The following is an 18,515-nucleotide window of genomic DNA, read 5'->3' on the forward strand; positions in this document are numbered from 1 at the left end:
TTTTGCTGTTCTGCGAAAATGTGCTGTGTCACATCATATAACAGCGAGCTTCAACATTTTTCCTGTTCTGAAACAGGGTATTTTCATCTTTAAAGATCTTAGATCTCTTTTGATTGGCACTCTTAATTTTAAGGACACCATTGCGATAGTAATGACAAATAACATGTGGTACATCCCAGGTATGTTTAAAATATGCCAAAATGTAATCAGTCACCATCATTATGGAGTGATACATCCACAAAACAGCTGAGGAATGGCCACAGTGGCCATTGCATGTTCTCCTAATGAGACCTTAAGGGGATATCTCAGGATCTACATAGCTGGATGCTAAAAGCTTGTTCAAATGTGTTTATAAGCAAGCATGCAGGGTTTGTAAGTTAGAGACTGGTCAAAATCACTTTCTAACCTCAGTGAATCTCCCTCCTGTAGGGAGTTTGAAATTTTGAACTTCATACAGCTACTAAAGTCTTCACCACCACCTTTTTTTGCTTTATGTCTCATTTTGTTGCAAAATCTGTTTATGTGAGCTTTGGTAAATACTCTTTCTAAAAAGGTAATAGCTCACCAGCCAGCATGCACCTTTCACTACCCTGGTTTTGTATGGGTAAATATTTATATACTTAGTGTGTATTTTTTGCATCCTTAATTAGCCAATAACCATACCCTTACATTTCTACTAGGCAGTAAACTAAAAAAGGGAGAAGGGATTCATATTTGATAAAACTTGAAATGTAAAAAAAAAAAATTAATGGAAAACAATAGTGACCGTAAACAATTGTCTCAAATGACATCTTAGTATCATTTGGAATCCTTTGGATTTTACTTGGTAAGAGTCTTATTGATTTTTAAATGGGTTTAAGTTTTTTTGAAGTTTGAAATTTTGCATTTTCCTTAGAGTAGGAACATTGCCTTATTTTATTACATGGAATGACAGCTACACTTTTAGATTAGAAATGTACTTTTATTAGTTCTTTATTGGATGTCAGCTGAAATGTTATTTTTAAAAATAAGCAAGACAACCAAACACAATTATGTTCCTTGATTCAGTACATACAATGTTATTCTTTGCAGTTTTAAACCATCCATTACATGGTAATCTCTTCATATAGTGCATTCTGCCAGCCTCTCTCTTTCACTTTCACAGCTGAGTTTTTCTATTGATTTTTATGGGAGTTTGTTTGAACCCAGAATATTTTATTCAGCAAGATATGAAACACTTCCTTCCTGTGGTCTATCATCTTTAGGCTAACCTAAGACACTGATCAGCCTGAGGATGGTTAGCATGGCAGAAAGGAGATCAACCATTTGGAGACCGATTTAAGCACTATGGAACATTTTCAAATTGAGATTACAAAATGAAAAAAGACAAACAAATACAAAACTATTTCTAACAGTTTTGTCAGAAACAGTAGTATACAGTCTCCTATTGAGAGCTAAGTGAAGGACTTGATGATTTTCTTTAACAGACAGAAAAAAGCTTTTGTTTCTGAACTGTGTTATGCTGGTGTTTCAATCACAAGAAAAGAAAAAAAAAATCTGCCTTGCTTTCCCCCTTCTGTGGTTAATCTATGTGTTTATATGACAAATAGCAAAAGTAAGTCCCGGGCAACTGGCTTTAGGTGGCCCTGCCTGAGCAGAAATGTTGGACCAGACGACCTCCAGAGGTCCCTTCCCACCTCAACTGTTCCGTGATTCTGTGATTCTGTAAGCAATGGGGGACAATGGAGCATAAAGGAGGGGAACAGTTTCAGTTTTATGGTTAGTGAGAAAAAGGAACTCTTTAATATCCAGGATTGAATTAGCTTGCTTTTGTTTGTAACATATAATAGAATTAGACAATATATCTGGATTATTTTCTCCTTAAACCAGAGGTTATTATTCAGTCTCAGTTAAAATGGAAAACTATTCAGTCTCAGATAAAGTTCCTCAACATGGGGGCATCCTAGGTAAATTGCCCCTGTGCGTTTCTCCATTAAAATCTTTCTTGTGAGAACAGAATCTGTCCAGCATTTCTACCTCTTCTTGGCCATTTCAGATAGTCTTGTCCTATTCCTGCTCTGCCATTGACTACTGTTCTAACTACATCCCTTAATAACTAAGTGAATTAATTCCACTTTGTGTAGATAGAAGACTCAAAGGATTCAAAGTAGCCACGATTTAGTCCCACATTCCTGCCGAAAGACTCTGTGAACTGCAAGAAACAGCAAAATTATGAAACGGAGGTGTGTCCTGGTTTCGGCTGGGATAGAGTTAATTTTCTTTCTAGTAGCTGGTATAGTGCTGTGTTTTGGATTTAGGATGAGAATAATGTTGGTAACACCCTGATGTTTTAGTTGTTGCTAAGTAATGTTTACACTAGTCAAGGACTTTCCAGCTTCCCATGCTCTGCCAGGTGCACAAGAAGCTGGGAGGGGGCACAGCCAGGACAGCTGACCCCAGCTGGCCAAAGGGCTATTCCATACCATATGGCGTCATGCTCAGTATATAAACTGGGGGAGTTGGCCAGGGGGCAGCAATCACTGCTCGAGGACTGGCTGGGCATTGGTCAACGGGTGGTGAGTGGTTGCATCACTTGGTTTTCTTGGGTTTTGTTCCCCCCGCCCCTTGTTTTCCTTTTCATTACAAATTATTATTTTTATTATTATTGTAATTGTTATTATCATTATCATTATTATTTCAGTTATTAAACTGTTCTTATCTCAACCCATGAGTTTTCTTACTTTTGCTCTTCCGATTCTCTCCCCCATCCCACCAGGGGGGGAGGGTGAGTGAGCGGCTGTGTGGTGCTTAGTTGCCGACTGGGGCTAAACCATAACAAGGAGACATTGGCTTCCTGATTTATGGAGAGCAATCTACCCATCTGAGAGTGGGAAAGAAGAAATAAGAGAGTGATATTTCACTTCTCTACACTTTCTTTAAAAACAGTGTGGATGCTGTGCTGATGTATGTAATCGCAGATGCACTTTTTGTCACGATCTCTTGTGAATGGCTTTTGTTGCTAGAATGTAGCAAATCCAAACTACAGGCTCAGAATAATATGTCTATACACAGTGTGACATTTGGAAACGTTAAAATGAATCACCAAACTGATCAGCACATCTACGTTCGTATTTCAGTTTAGATTAGGAGCATGGTTTTGAAGTGAATCTCCCAGTTGCCCCCACTTACCACATTTTGGATTGCAAATTGGAGCAGTCTTTGAGTGTGTGAGCTGTTTTACTTATGGATGAAACTAAGCTGAGAGATGTGTTCCAGGAGCAGAGTCTGTTTTCCAACTTCTAAAGGGCATGCAGTCCACAGGAACAGAGTAAAACTAATGCTAAATAGCTACCCCTTAAAACAGATACAGAGAAGGTGTGGAGATCTCAGTACCAACCATTTCACCTTTCAGATAAGCTCCTTTTGCACTGAGTTACTTATTAATATGGATTTATCCAATATTTCTTTCAACTGGGATAGAAGCTGAAACAAGAAAAACTGAAATATACTCTATTCTTTTTGTGATGAAACACATACCGAGAGACATAATATATATATATCCCTGTTTGATATCAGGATAATGGCACCTTTTGGTCCCTTAAAATAAAATCTATTCTCTCATTATCCATTTTCTGGTCATTTGCAGACCTCTCTCCTGTAAGTGGAGGAGGACTCTGGGTCTGCACCCTTCCAGCAAAGGCTTTCTTGAACACAACAGGGTCAGAACACCTCACAAATTTTTATTGGAAATTGAAGTGTATTTCCCTTCTACAAGCCAGTCTGGGTGATAAATATGAGAAGAAAGCAGTTTAAACAAGGAAAGAAGAGAAATCTGATACTTTTTATCTGCAGAGTTACTCATAATTAGCCTAGGACTTACTAAGTGCAATTTGGATTTACACAATACCCCACGATTTCAATGAGATAATAGGCTTCTACGGGATGCTTATTTTTTTTTCTTATTTTTCCTTCCTGTTTGATTAGTCTCACTCTGAAATTGAATGAATTAAAAAGTATTTGTTGCACGATACAGGAATTGGCAATGTTGCCTGCTCTACTCAGTTTTCTTTGCTTTATCTAGAACAGCGGTCTCCAAAATGTGGGGAGATTGTGCACTCACAGGGTGCACAATACAACCCATTGGGGTGTGGGAAGAAAATATTTTTTGCACCATTAATAAACAAAAGTATTTTTTAAAATAGTGTTTATTTAATCTCTAGCTCATCCTTTTTAATTTCTATTTTTGTATATGTTTTATAATGTACAAAATAAATTAGCACAGTAGTACATGTATATAATTTATAAATAAATAAATATACATATATTGGGAGTACATGCTTAAAAATCTTACTGATAGGGGTTCACGATCAAAAAAGTTTGGAGACCACTGACCTAGAAAACCACTGCCAACCGTCCTCTCTGGAGCAAATGATACTTGCAAAAGTTCTAGCCAGGTTTCCAATTTTTAGGCTGAGATATATTTGGCACTTAAATTAAGGGTTTCAGGAACCTTTGATTTTACCATTTTAAGAATCAGGGTCATTCCTAACCGAATTTCTTAGTGAAGAATATGGGATTTTTTTTTGTAATTCACATGTTGGTGAGTTGGTTTATGAATTAAACATAGACATACTGCTATCTGAAAGAGCTCAAGAAATTCCATGCTTATTATTGGCAAAATCTGGAAGAAAGCTGTTAAATAGGAATATTTGAAAATATTTTATCTTTTCCAACTCATCCATTCAGAATTTTGTGATTACTACTCTCTGGCCAAAGTAACTAATGCTAAAAAAAAAAAAAATGAAAAAGAAAAAATGATAAATAATCAGTTTTTGAAGAAACAACTGTAAGAGTACATGAATCTCATGGCAAACCTTTCCCAAGATTATATTCTGAATCATCACTCACAGGCTAAGAATTTGAAGACAACTGTGGAATATAAACCATGGGAATAAGCTTAATTGAAAATTGAAAACTGAAATGGCAGAAGCTAAAATTAATTTAAAAATTGATAACTTACTCCTTACCAAACTTCTATAACTTACCACACAATGAAAACTTATTTAAAAATTGCTACTTGCATTTTTTCTAAAGAATAACTTCCAGCTAGTTTCCACACAATGGGCATGTTGTGTGAAAGTCAAAATCTCTTTTAGATAGATCAGTCTAATCCAAATCACTAATATTACAGTAAGAAAGTGCTACTAAATTTGGGTACCACATAACATTGACTGGCCTATGTTTGAGATTGAAGACTCAGATCTCTGTATCACAGTTAAGGGTGACCTTTTAAACCTGATAACCACCATATAATCAATAATTGGTATAATAAATTAAGATCTATTGCAAAATCAAATGCAAAGCTCTTTTCAGCAGAATGTTATGGTGGGCAACATTACATTACATTACATTAAAGAATTTAATTTAATTTAACATTACATTAAAGAATTTAAACTATCTGATATTTATTATGAAGTAATAGATTGTAAATATATAGTTATATATTATTCATAAATATTTTAACAGTCCCTCTGTAATTACTTTATTGTTAAACCTGTTATTTAATACTAAGAAAGACTATGTTAGATTCAAGAACAATATTATGTTAAAGGATTCAAAGAATTATTAAGAATGGTTCAAAATTCTGATATATCTACCTATTTTTAAATCCTGAAAGTGATCCCTTGGATAGGAAAATATACTCCTCTGTGATTCATATTTATACAAACAAAAGTTTGTGAATTTTTCAAATGTGTAAAATATCTAGGCTTTCACTTTTATACCCTAAACTATATTTCACATTTTTAAATCTTCTTAAAATCAAATGCTACATATATGCATAAACATGCATATGCAGAATTTTGGAATTAGGTATTCGTAATAGCACTGCTTTATCTTGTGTAATGAAGACTAGAAATAAGCCAACTTTGAGGTTTCTAACTTCATCTTTTTTGAACTATGCCAATTTAAGTATGAATACTCATACAAGTCACAGCATTCATTTCCATATTTACTGGAATTAAAAGGAGTCCTTGCACAGATTTTGCTCAATCCTAAAAAAAGGGGGGGAAAAAAGAATCCTCCCCATATGATGCCGGCTGTAGAAAATGTTAATTCAAAATGAAAGCATCTGATAAAACTGCAAGGCTCCAAAGTGGAGAAGTGAAATGTAAATTGTAGGATGGATTTCTCAATAAAATCAAGTGACTGCATACTCCATAGGAGGACTCCAGTGTCCACAGATAGCAAACAGAAGCTGATGATGAACTGCAGGAACTTTCTGCTCATGCAAGTAAGACAGTTCTGGGCCTCACTCCTGTTGCTCTTCTGCAGGAGAACTTTCCCTTTTGAGTCACGGGGGAATAGAAAATTCCTCCTGTATCATCTTTAACTAGTTATATGCAAATACGATAACAGAGCATTCATTTGCCTATTGGTCTGCCATGTGTGAATAGAAAATGTCTGGAAATAAAGCAGATAACTCTTGTGGTAATAAATTATAGCCTAATGATTGATGCTATTGGGAACTCAGCACAATATGCAGATAAAGTAGACTGTATAGCCGTGTTCTGGTGACATTAACTATTAATTGATTCATCTGCACTTACCTCTGAGCCATGCCATTGCAGCTTTCCCTACACTCTTTTTCCTATAACAGTATTTAGGGTAAATATACCCAAATACCAAATGGGGGTCCCACCTGAAAACTGTATTTAAAAATAATGTGACATATGTAAGGACTGTATGTACTTGTTCTTCATTGCTTCTTAGGGCAAAGTTGAATTTAGTTATAAAGATACTTGCATGTTTTCCTGAAGCTCATTAAGTATTCTCTTTGGCATTGACAAAAGAAATCATCTCCTTATTAGGACAAAACAGCACCATTTCTCCTACCTAAGAGTATGGAATCTTAAAAGAATTAATTGGAAAGTTAAATTAATTTTTATTTCATTAGTGTTTCAGTGGAACACTGTGATTAAATGCATTTTTCCAGGGGATTGTTAATAGGGCTCAATTTACATTTTAAGACAAATACTCTTTTTTACACTAGGGAGGCAGAGTAGGTCATCTTTACTATTTAAATGGAATGTTTGTAATATCATGCTGTGGAAAGAAGAGCATGTATCATGCTGTCTTACCAAACTTTTCATCCTTGTGAGAGAGTAAGAGAGGCAGTGACAGGTCACACATTTTGGACTCAAATTAATTATTGTTAGATACCATGAAAATATTCATTACTGTAGACCTGGTTCAAAAAGGGCACTTAGTTACAATCTCTTAGAGTAAAGGAATTTGAATGCTGCATGCAATTTGCTAACTGCCAAGTCAGCATCTTCGCTATATCTAGCACGCAAGTTGTATATGTAGCATATACAGCAAAGCTACAAGTAAATAAATGATGTACTGAAAACTAGATTGAGATGACACTAAAAGAGGAAGAGTTATACGGGAACACTGAATTAGAAGCAGAAGCCTAGCTTGGTCAGCAGGTGTAAATCAGCAAAATTTCACTGAAGATGTTGGATACACATTTATCAGTTCAAATTAAGTCCAGTTTTAATTACTAGCTTCTAGATTAAGGCATAGTTTAGACTTTCATTGTATGGTTCTGTTCTTAATCTTGAGGTGGGGAGAAAAAGGAAGGTTGGCAGGGGATGGAAAGAATACATATATGAAGGCAAGTGTGACATACTCCTAATGGAGATACTTGGATATTAACGGATAACAATGCAAACTTAACTCTTCTTGGGTAAAACTGTTTCATTACAAATACTTAAAAAACCAGGAAGCTCTGCTATTAAATATCAACATCTGGCAGTAGAAATCTAAATACTTCTGAGGACCTGAATTCACGTGACAGAATTACTCGGAGACAACCTCCACCAGGGTAGGATTAATTCAGGATCATACCACCCAGCTTACACCCTCCAGAAGGTGAGTTTGAGTTTTAAACACAGTGACCATGAGTGAAAAGAGAATCATGCTGAGGTTCTCAGCAATACAAGCAAATTCAAGTGGTAGCGTCCCCAAAATGAAGACATTTGACCTGGGCAGAACATGAAAAGCACTCCAAAGAGTCACTGCCCCAGCAGTACCTACACAAGTGGGGCTGGCAACTGCTGCTGCAGGGAGTGTTCATTAGCACCCCAAATATCTGGAAGAGACTGTTGCCAGTGTGTCTGTACTGGTTTTGGTGGGATAGAGTTAATTTTCTTCATAATAGCTTGTATGGCGCTATGTTTTGGATTTGTGACTAAAACAGTGTTGATAACCCAGGGATGTTTTAGTTACTGCTGAGCAGTGCTTACACAGTGTCATGGCCTTTTCTGTTTCTCACCCCACCCCACTAGCGAGTAGGCTGGGGGTGCACAAGAAGTTGGGAAGAGACACAGCTGGGACAGCTGACCCCAACTGACCAAAGGGATATCCCATACCATATGGCGTCATGCTCAGCAATAAAAACTGTGGGGAAGAAGAAAGAGGAAGGGAGGGATGTTCAGAGTGATAGCTTGTGTCTTCCCAAGTAACGGTTGCCTGTGATAGAGCCCTGCTTGCCTGGAGATGGCTGAACACCTGCCTGTCCATGGGAAGGAATGAATTAATTCCTTGTTTTGTTTTGCTTCCATGAGCACCTTTTGCTTTGCCTATTAGACTGTCTTTATCTCAACCCACGAGTTTTCTCACATTTACATTGCTGATTGTCTCCCCCATCCCACCGAGGGGGAGTGAACGATCAGGTGTGTGGGGCTGAGCTGCCTACTGGGGTCAAACCACCACAGTATTGCATGTGGTTCACACAGCCAGTCCCTGTCTGTAATGGCACAGGACACACTGATGCCACATCTGACCTTACCTGGGTCTTTTTACTACTTCCAGAAGTCAGTTGCCTTGTGTAGAGCTTACTTTATTAATACCTGAAGTTATCTGGGGTGTTTTTCTTGTTCTGCATACATGGGGGTTTTACTTCTAGGAGATTGGCATCAAAATATTCTAAATGAGGCAAAATTATTGTATTACACTTTGGGACAAAGTGTTAGTAGGTATTAAGGTTGTAATTTCTCCAAGAAGATAACTATAAATACAGTCTTTCCTTGACAACTATTTACATCAGTAAGTTGTTACCAGGTGAAAACTGTTTTCAATTTCTAGTTTAAAATGCATGTCCTGTCATTTAAGTCCTATAACACCTCTTCATAGTTAAGAAAAATATGTTAAAACCCAGCATTCTTAGTACACATTTCCTGTAAAATGCAAACTATTTCTTTCCAGAGGCTAGGCTCACAGAAAAATAATCAGCCATCTTTAAAGTCATAGCTAGGGCAAAAATTAGTATTATTAGGTCAATAATGTTAAAATTAGGTTTGATTTCCATCTTTTGAATGGCCTTTCATTCACAGTGCACGTATGCAAATTTTCACAGAGGTTTTCATGGTTAAATAGTATGCACTTGCACATGACAGTTTTTTAAATTACAGTTCATCTTACTTAGTGTATTCTGCATCAGCTTTCTAAAATGAATAGCCTCAAGTTTAGCTATTTTATTTTAAAACTGCCAAACATTATTAGTAAAGCAGAGAAGCAGTTCAAAAAGTAATTAATTCCAGGGCTTAGAGTAAACTGCTATTTTAATTAAAAGAACACTAAATACTAATGTCCTGCTTCTTTGTACTTCGAACATGAAATAAAAGAAGGCTAAATCAGTTACATTTCATACATTTTAAATGTAAGTTGGAATATATTAAAGGCATATGTCCTGTTCCTGCTCTTTATAAACTGACTCCAAAGGAAAAAATCAAAAGTTAGAGAGATCATATACCATGCTTTCTTTCCAGCTACAAGGTTTATCTCTTTGACCTTGTCCTCTCTAACACACTTTTAAAGAGTTGGACAGGAAACCTGCATCTGGAATCTGAGAAATAAAGGTTCAAATATTTTTTTTCCTGATTCAGACTACAGGTTTAATCTAGAGGTGCTGCATCCTAAGTAATTATCAAGATGTTGACCATGGCCTTTTCTTTTACTTAATTACTTTTCCTGGAAAATCCAATGCTGGACAGAATAAACTTTTCCCAAAAGATATTTTCTTGAAACTAGCTCATTGCCACAATAATTTTCACTTCAACAAGTCATTATGTTTTAATAAGAAAAAAACCCAAACAACCCTATTCCATCAAACTGCTGCACTAAAAAAATCCTAGCCCTTCCAAAATATAAGAAAATATGTTTGTGAGCTAGAAAAACCAAAGCAAAGCATTCCACTTTGCATACTCAAGAGAATGAGATATCAAATACTCAAATGGTGTTAGTCACATTAATTGGTGCAACACAAAAACTGTGTTGGACACTCCCTGAGGTTTCTTCAGCTCAGGTATCAGGTAGGATCAACTGCAGAATTACAGACTGAAACTCCAAATGTAAAGCATAAATATCCATACCAAGAGCATTATTGAATTTGGCTCCTGAATTTACATTACCAGAAGAGATACACAGAGAGGGATGTTCAATCATTCATTCTCTGCTCAGAGAATGACATTAACCACTCAATGAGTTGGCCATTCACTGATCCAGGATCAGTGAAACTTGCTTTTGATGTACTGCACACTTGAGTAACTGTTCTTTGCCTACAGATAAAATTTTATGTCATAATCTTTTTTATGAGAGAAAATTTTATCAGGATTATCATAGTATTATATGAGACAGAATTTTTTGTAAGCTACACTATTGTCATGTGACATGTTATTATTGGCCCAGTGTTACTGATATGAGCACATACCCTGGATGGTGTACCAAGGCTTATCTCAAGTTGTCCAGCATTTTCAATTTTAAGGTCCATTCTCAGTTTCTTATACTTTTCTAAGCTTTATCCATGTGTATAGGCTTTTTCTGCCAAGTATCTGATGCTATCTTCATACTTTCGAAGAATGTCAAGAATCGTTCAGCCATTTCTCAGTCTGATGTAAAGGAAAAAAATTCTGCTAATTAATTCTTTATCTTCATGACAATTATTTCACTGAAAAATTTTATAGAGACCTTATTTTAAATAGAGGGATATGAATTTAAGTTGAATTTATAATGCCTTATACAAATAATAAAAATAATAAAAGTAATAAAAGTCTACCCAAATTTGACCAAATCAGGAGACTGGAAGCACATTAGGGCTATCTTCCACCCAGTAGGAAGGAAAGAGGAAAAAGATAGGTATGAAAGGACTAACACATAACTGAAAGTATACTTCTTCTAGATGGTGCTATTGCTTCGTTCTTGTGGAAAAAAAATCTTTTTAGAAAAAAAATAGATTGTGATAAATTAATTAGGGTCTGTACTATTGTTATACAAACAAGAGATATTATTAGGACATAAAATAATCTCACATATAGCATACCAAACTTCTGAATGTATATTATATTTATGTTTTCAGGTACTTTTAAAGGTAATTTTCAATTTTATACATATTGCCATAAAGAAATTACATTGCAGTAATTATCACATCTTTAAAATTTATAACAAAATGAGCCTTTGACCACAGAAAACTTGCCTTTTTCCATTGACAATATTAAAAGGCTTGAAAGCCAGAAAAGACTCATACTCTGAGATCTGCATGTACATGTTGCTAATCAGATGACTTGCACAGCGATCAGAATTGAAAGAGGTCTCCAAAGGTCAAAAAGGAAATGGACTAAATCAGAGAAATGTTCTTTATAGAGGTATTTACATTTATTAGCATTTATAGCATTCTAATAAATTTCTAACGATCAGAATGTGTTCCCTTCTGTTCAGATGACTAATTTATTTATATGGATTTAAGAATAAAGGGTTCACTGGAAATAAATTGAGGGATTCAGTAGCATAAGTGTTCACAAAGGCTGTAGTTCAAAATCACTTACCTGGCAAAAGTCCCAGGAAGACAGCATTGATGTCATCTATTCAGAACATTATATTGGCTCCATTACTGCAGTCTGTGAGCATCTTGAAGCTTTTATTATATTTATTTTCAAATTTTCATAGAATCATAGGAAAATAAAGCTGAGAGAGACTTTAAGAGGTCACTGAGTTCTCTGGCACAAGGCAAGATGAACTATATCTTTGCCATCCCTGATACATGTTTGTGTTGCCAGTTCTTAAAAATCTCTAGTGAAGGAGATAACAAAGTCTTGATGGGCATTTCTTTCCATGCTTCAGTAACCCTATTATTACAAACAGTTATGCTAATATCCAACCTGAATCTTTCTGGATGCAAATCCACCATATGCTGACAAAATGCCATGGGCCAGCTGAGCATGTTTAAGCATCATGAGCGACTGGGCTTACACTGCTCTGGGTGCAGTGGTGCCGCTCAGTTGAAGCTTACTCTCCCATTAAGGGAACTAGATTTTGCACTTAAATATTACGAGCAGTCTAGTCTTTGGCTCAAACAGAGATCATAAAAGAAGAGTACAAAAAAGAGATATCCCAAAACATAAACTGTGGGCTTAACACTCATAGTCCCTCCCTCCGAACTACCTGCAAAGGAACTCTTTGCCAAACTACTGCCTCTGCAAGCTTATATATGGGATACTTTAAATGATTTCTCAGTGGTTTATGGAAAGCATTGCAGTTTTAGTTCAGTTACACCTTTTAGGCTGTTTGTGGTATAGGTTATAATATAACACCGCATACCGCATATTTGGGGTGCCAAGTATTCCTTCCTCATTTCCCTTCTGGCTGCTTAGTACAGCACATGAGACAATGTCCCTCACTATTGCTCACCTTTCCCATTTTGGTTGCTGCTTCTAATCAGAGTTTGGTTCTCATAGCCCACTTCTGCATAAAGCTTTAATAAGCAAGAAAAAAGATAAATTATGAAGTAAGCACAAAGGTCTTTATGCTTTCTCCACAGCATATAATATAAAAGCACAGTCTAGCACAAGGGCCTGTGATCAGAACATGCTTGCTGGAATCTAAATAATTACCAGATAATCCCTAAATTTTCTCATAAATCTCAGGAACAGTCAGATGATGGCATTTTTGAAAATAATAAAGCAATAATCCTCATAAATCATACCAATTTACTTTCAAATTAGTTAGAAACTCACCTGCCATACAGAAAGGGAGAAATTACAGGTGATAACATTTCTGAGATCATTCAAAAGTTAATTCAAGAATGCTCTGAGAGTTATAGTCTGCCCATCCTTTTGTATGATGACTACTGTGTTACAAAATTTATAGTCCTTAACCTTTCTTTGAAATGCGCTTTAAAAAATGGACCCAAATTCATCACTAAGTTGTCTTTACCCTTGCAAAAGAAATTATTTCAATAAAAAGAATCCTATTGATCAGGTTGTTTCCACAGTAGATCTGAACCGAATAGACAGATCACTTGTTTAATTTAATGAAATGCTGTATTTGCCAAAAAAGTCCACCACAAGCCACATTCACATTCTGAGTTATAAGATGAAAATTTTAATAGGATTAGCATTGGATTTCATACTACTTTCAGAATCAGAAATACATGATGTAGTGGAAAAGGGAATGTGTTAATTTAGTTTCCATTGCTTCATAGTTTAATGAAAACCTGACAGGGCAGATATATAAGGCATATATATATAAGGCATATATATAAGGTAGATACAGACAGTGTACAGAGAATATGCAAGAAAACTAAAGTTTTATCAGAAAAATAAGTAGATAAATTCTATGTATTTGTTTTCATCACAGAGGAGGTGAGGATGTTCCCTCTCTGGAACTATTCTCTATGGGTGAGTTCAAAGTACTTGGAGTGTAGGAGGAGATAGAGGAGTAAAAGGTGACAGTAGCAATGCCAGCTTGTGAAAGAAAGCTGGTTAATGATCTTGATAACTAGAGATCAGCCTGAGCTCCACAGTGGGCAAAATGGTAGAAACAAGAGGAAAAGGTAAACTGAGGATAAATACTGCATGCTACCAAGAATCAACACAGCTTTTGTAGAAGAAAGCCATGTCTGATACATCCACCAGAGTTCTCCAAGACAGCAATAAACATGTGAGAAAATAAAAGGCAATTTGGTTAATAGACCATTCTTGGCTTTTCAGTATATTCTATACAAAAGTTCCTAAATAAGATGTCAGAGGTACCAGGTAAGATTTTCCCATGGTAAGAAACAAAACACGGGAATAAATGGTCAGTTTTCACAATCACAGGGACTTCTCAGAGGAACCTTTTTGGGTCTCTGTTGTTAAATATGTTCACAAATAAATCTGAAAATTATATAAGGAACGATGTGATATAGCTTGCTGAGAATACAAAATCATGCAGAAGAGTCAAAGCTGAATGTGAAGTAGTACAAAAGGACCTTATAATATTTGGTTGAAGCCTTAAGAAACTGGAAGATAAAGTGGTAGATTAACTCAAATAAGATAATACAAAGTAATTAATTAAAAAAAAAAATCACCCAGTGACATACTCACAATAACAGACTCTACTTTATTATGATGAATGAAAGAGCTCTTGGAGTTTTTGTGGGTAGCTCTTTGAAAATATCAGATACAACTTTCAGCAGGCAAAAAGGCAAAATGAGCATTAGTCATGATAAGGAATAGAAAAAAGAAAAAAATAAGCAACTTACTTAGAACGCAAATTCTCACATGCTGCCTACAATCCTGTTCATCCCATCTCAGAAAATTTACCTTAAAATGAAAAAATACAGATTAAAAGATAGGAAGAGTGTTGAGAGAAATGGAGTAGCTTCTGTTTGGAGAGAGACTACTGACAACAGATATGATGGGGGGCCCCACAGGATTATTGGTGAAATAATAAAGTGGGTGAATTGGGAAAGCTGGAGGATAAATACCTTATTTCTTTTTTTCCTTTCAGAATCTGCTCTTGTTGATTGTGAGGGACAGGACATTGAACAAGATTTTGGTTTGACTCAATGCATAATTTTATAAAATATAATTAGCATCCTTTTCAGGCTCTGCTTCAAAAAATGCATGTCAAAGTATTATTTGCATGCAATCTGTATGATAAGTCTAAAAAGCAGGAAATTTTTACCTGGACTTGGTCATATTTACCTTGGATTTGGGAAAGAGTGAGGAAATTCCAAGGAAATTTTTACCTTGGACTTAGGGAAGAGTGGCTGGAAAGCTGCCCAGAAGAAAAGGACCTGGGGGTGCTGACTGACAGCCGGCTGAACATGAGCTGGCAGTGTGCCCAGGCGGCCAAGAAAGCCAACAGCATCCTGGATTGTATCAGAAATAGTGTGGCCAGCAGGAGCAGGGAAGTGATCGTCCCCCTGTACTCGGCACTGGTGAGGCTGCACCTTGAATACTGTGTTCAGTTTTGGGCCCCTCACTACAAGAGAGAAATTGAGGTGCTGGAGCGTGTCCAGAGAAGGGCAATGAAGCTGGTGAAGGGTCTGGAGAACAAGTCTTATGACGAGTGGCTGAGGGAACTGGGGTTGTTTAGTCTGGACAAGCAGAGGCTGAGGGGAGACCTTATTGCTCTCTCCAGCTACCTGAAAGGAGGTTGTAGAGAGGTGGGGGTCGGTCTCTTCTCCCAAGTAACTAGCGATAGGATGAGAGGAAATGGCCTCAAGTTGTGCCAAGGGAGGTTTAGATTGGGTATTAGGAAAAATGTCTTTACTGAAAGGGTTATCAAGCATTGGAACAGGCTGCCCAGAGAGGTGACGGAGTCACCATTCCTGGAGGAGTTAAAAAAATGCATAGATGCGGCACTTCAGGACATGGTTTAATAGGCATGGAGATGTTGGGTTGACAGTTGGACTAGATGATCCTAGAGATCTTTTCCAACCTTAATGATTCTATGATTCTATATCACATGAATTGCTGGCCAAGTACTAGTATGTGCTGGTACAGACTTCCATTGGGTGATGCTGGTTCTTTCAAAGCTAGCTGTTTCCCCATCAGGCATCTAGTTAAACCAAGTGCTACAAAAGACCTGAAAGATTCTTCTTTTTTTTCCCCTGTATATTCTCAAGAAGGTTACAAGGACTTGAACATATTCAGATTCTCAAGGTCTAAGGGAGTCCTGCCAAGCGATCTTCCTCTGCCTTGGTGACCACAGAGCTCTTGCAATATTCAAAGCTCCCTGAGGTGCTTGGAAGTCCCAAGGGCTCTTCCTAAGTGTCCTTGAATCAGATTAAGAGTCTGGAGTTTTCAGGTTCTTTCCATTCCAGGGGTGAGCAAGAAGGTCCTCTCTTGGCCAAACATCCTTCCTGGGGTTTCTGGAGTCCCTGATCTAACACTGAGAAGCTAGAGTCCAAAAATCCTGGCTTCCAGACTCACTGTCAGTACACCAGTAATGTCTCACAGCCTGTGCTTATTCTGCAATTTGGGTAAAAACCTGTTGCTGATTACACAGCTTTAGTGCTTGAAATATATACTCAATTATTTGATCTGATTAATTTACATTCCCAGAGGCAAAATCTCAGCTTAAATTTAATCAATATAGGGATCGAACTGTTAATTCTACAACTCAGGTCTGGTACAGACTCCTATGAAAAGTGCAGAGAAACCTTACCTAACCAAACAAAAACCCCCAAAACCAACAGTTCAATACTCATTTTACAGAACTTTACAGAAAAGTTAGAAGTTTGGCTATAATAAAAGCTGCATTTTGAGTCAAATCTTTTCTCTGTTTCACAATCCTGAGTAAAATAGAGCCTGTTTAATTTTTGTCTCTTTTCATAATGCCACATTAAAAGGCCATATTTAAAAGAGAAAGAATGAAATTAATTTTCATTGTATGACTCAAGATGCAAAAGGAAAGAAATACAATTCATTCACAAGTTTCGCTGTTACTTAGTCCACAATGTACTCTGCATTTACATGTGTTTTGAATGCATTGAATGAATGATATTCCCAAAATCTTGTTATAACCACAATATACAATGCAATACCGTTATTTATACATTAGGAAAAAAGCTATTTAAATTCTTGGTTTCAAAGCCAGTCTCTCATCCTTAATCACAGCCTGAATTTCCTTTCTTTTCTTGATTTAACATGGACTCATAACTAATATTCATATTTTCCCCTGTGCTTACTCGATTCTTCTTTTAAACTAATTTAGGTTTGGACACTGCAGTTTGGATGGGAGCAAATGTTCTATTTGTATTACTGACTAAATGAAGAAAGAACAGAATAGAAACAAAAATAAAAGCATGATGAAGATGCAAGCTAGTAGATTTATTTTGTTATGTGCCTTACAGATGTCATAGATGAAAGGGAGTGTTTGCTCCATGGTGAATCTGACCTTTTTGAGAACTGCATTAATAAGGTTTGGCCATATTCCAGAATAAGCAGAACTCCTTCTGGAGCGTCTGTCACAACTTTGCTTTCATTCTCCTACAGCACAAGAGGAAGCCCTTTCTCTCTTGAAAATCTAACATACCCATCCCATCCAGCCTTCTTAAAGTACAATATGGTTGTGGACCATCTGATTTGAACAGCATGGCCAAACTTGAAGAGTTTTCGTACTTTCACAGGCAAAATAAACCCATTTTAAAAAGAATATGTGCCTCTGCATTGTAGTTGTGTGTCATCAATTACAGGAGTACAGTGAGATTTTTTTAAATTATTAAATTGTGAAATTTTTCCTTGAGCAATAGTTGTGGCTAGATAAAAACTGAATGGTGCAAAATGTGACTGTTACAGGATGCTTTAAGGAAAATAATTTTGACTGGGAAAAATCTTACACCGGGTGAAATTTTAAACAGCTGTGAATGAACAGACATCACAGTGCATTAGAAATGATGAACTTATTTTCAACATTAATGTAGCATTGAGCTATTTCAAAGTCATCATATGAGGAAAGCTTGAATGAGGATGGACAATCATTAACTACACATGCACATTAAACACATAGAAGTACAAGATGGCTTCAGCCTTCAAAGTTTCAGAATCCTGACATGCATCAAAAAGATCCAAAACACATGACAATGCATGTGAAGATAAACAGACTTCAATAGCAGACTACCCACTTACCAAAATACAGCCAAGATGACTATGTGATCATTTGAGTCCATGAAGAAAATAAATTATTATACAAAGACTTGATGATGACCAAAACACTTTGCAAAAACAGCACTTCAGTATCACAGTCTTTTCCTCATGGCTGCCCATACTGATGGTATAGGGGGGAAAAAATGGAGAGGGACATTCTGACCATAAGAGAGCGTAGATGATCACTTTATGCAAGCTACAAAAAACTTGTTCCTCTGACCTTGAGTTAGTGAAAGGTGACTAATTAGTCTTCTCTGCTTTGACACCTACAGTTCACTGTCCTTGGGGCAAGCAATGTGTGGCAATTTATGTCTGCATCCTTTAGTAGCTTGAAAAATGAGATGATAAGACAGATCTAGGTTTGCAACTCATGTTCATGTGGTCGCAAGAATGTCTTACATTGTCAGATATATTAACATAACGTTAGAGTTTCAAAATCATCAGGATATTGCATAATGTAAAAACACACTGTGCAGAAAATGCCTTTCTCTCTGCAAAATACCCTTGAGCAGTATATTCTACTATTTCTACAGGATAGCCATTGCAAAAAGAGAATGTAGC

This window comes from Ciconia boyciana, chromosome 2 (genome assembly GCF_034638445.1).
Source record: "Ciconia boyciana chromosome 2, ASM3463844v1, whole genome shotgun sequence".
Lineage (NCBI taxonomy): Eukaryota > Metazoa > Chordata > Aves > Ciconiiformes > Ciconiidae > Ciconia > Ciconia boyciana.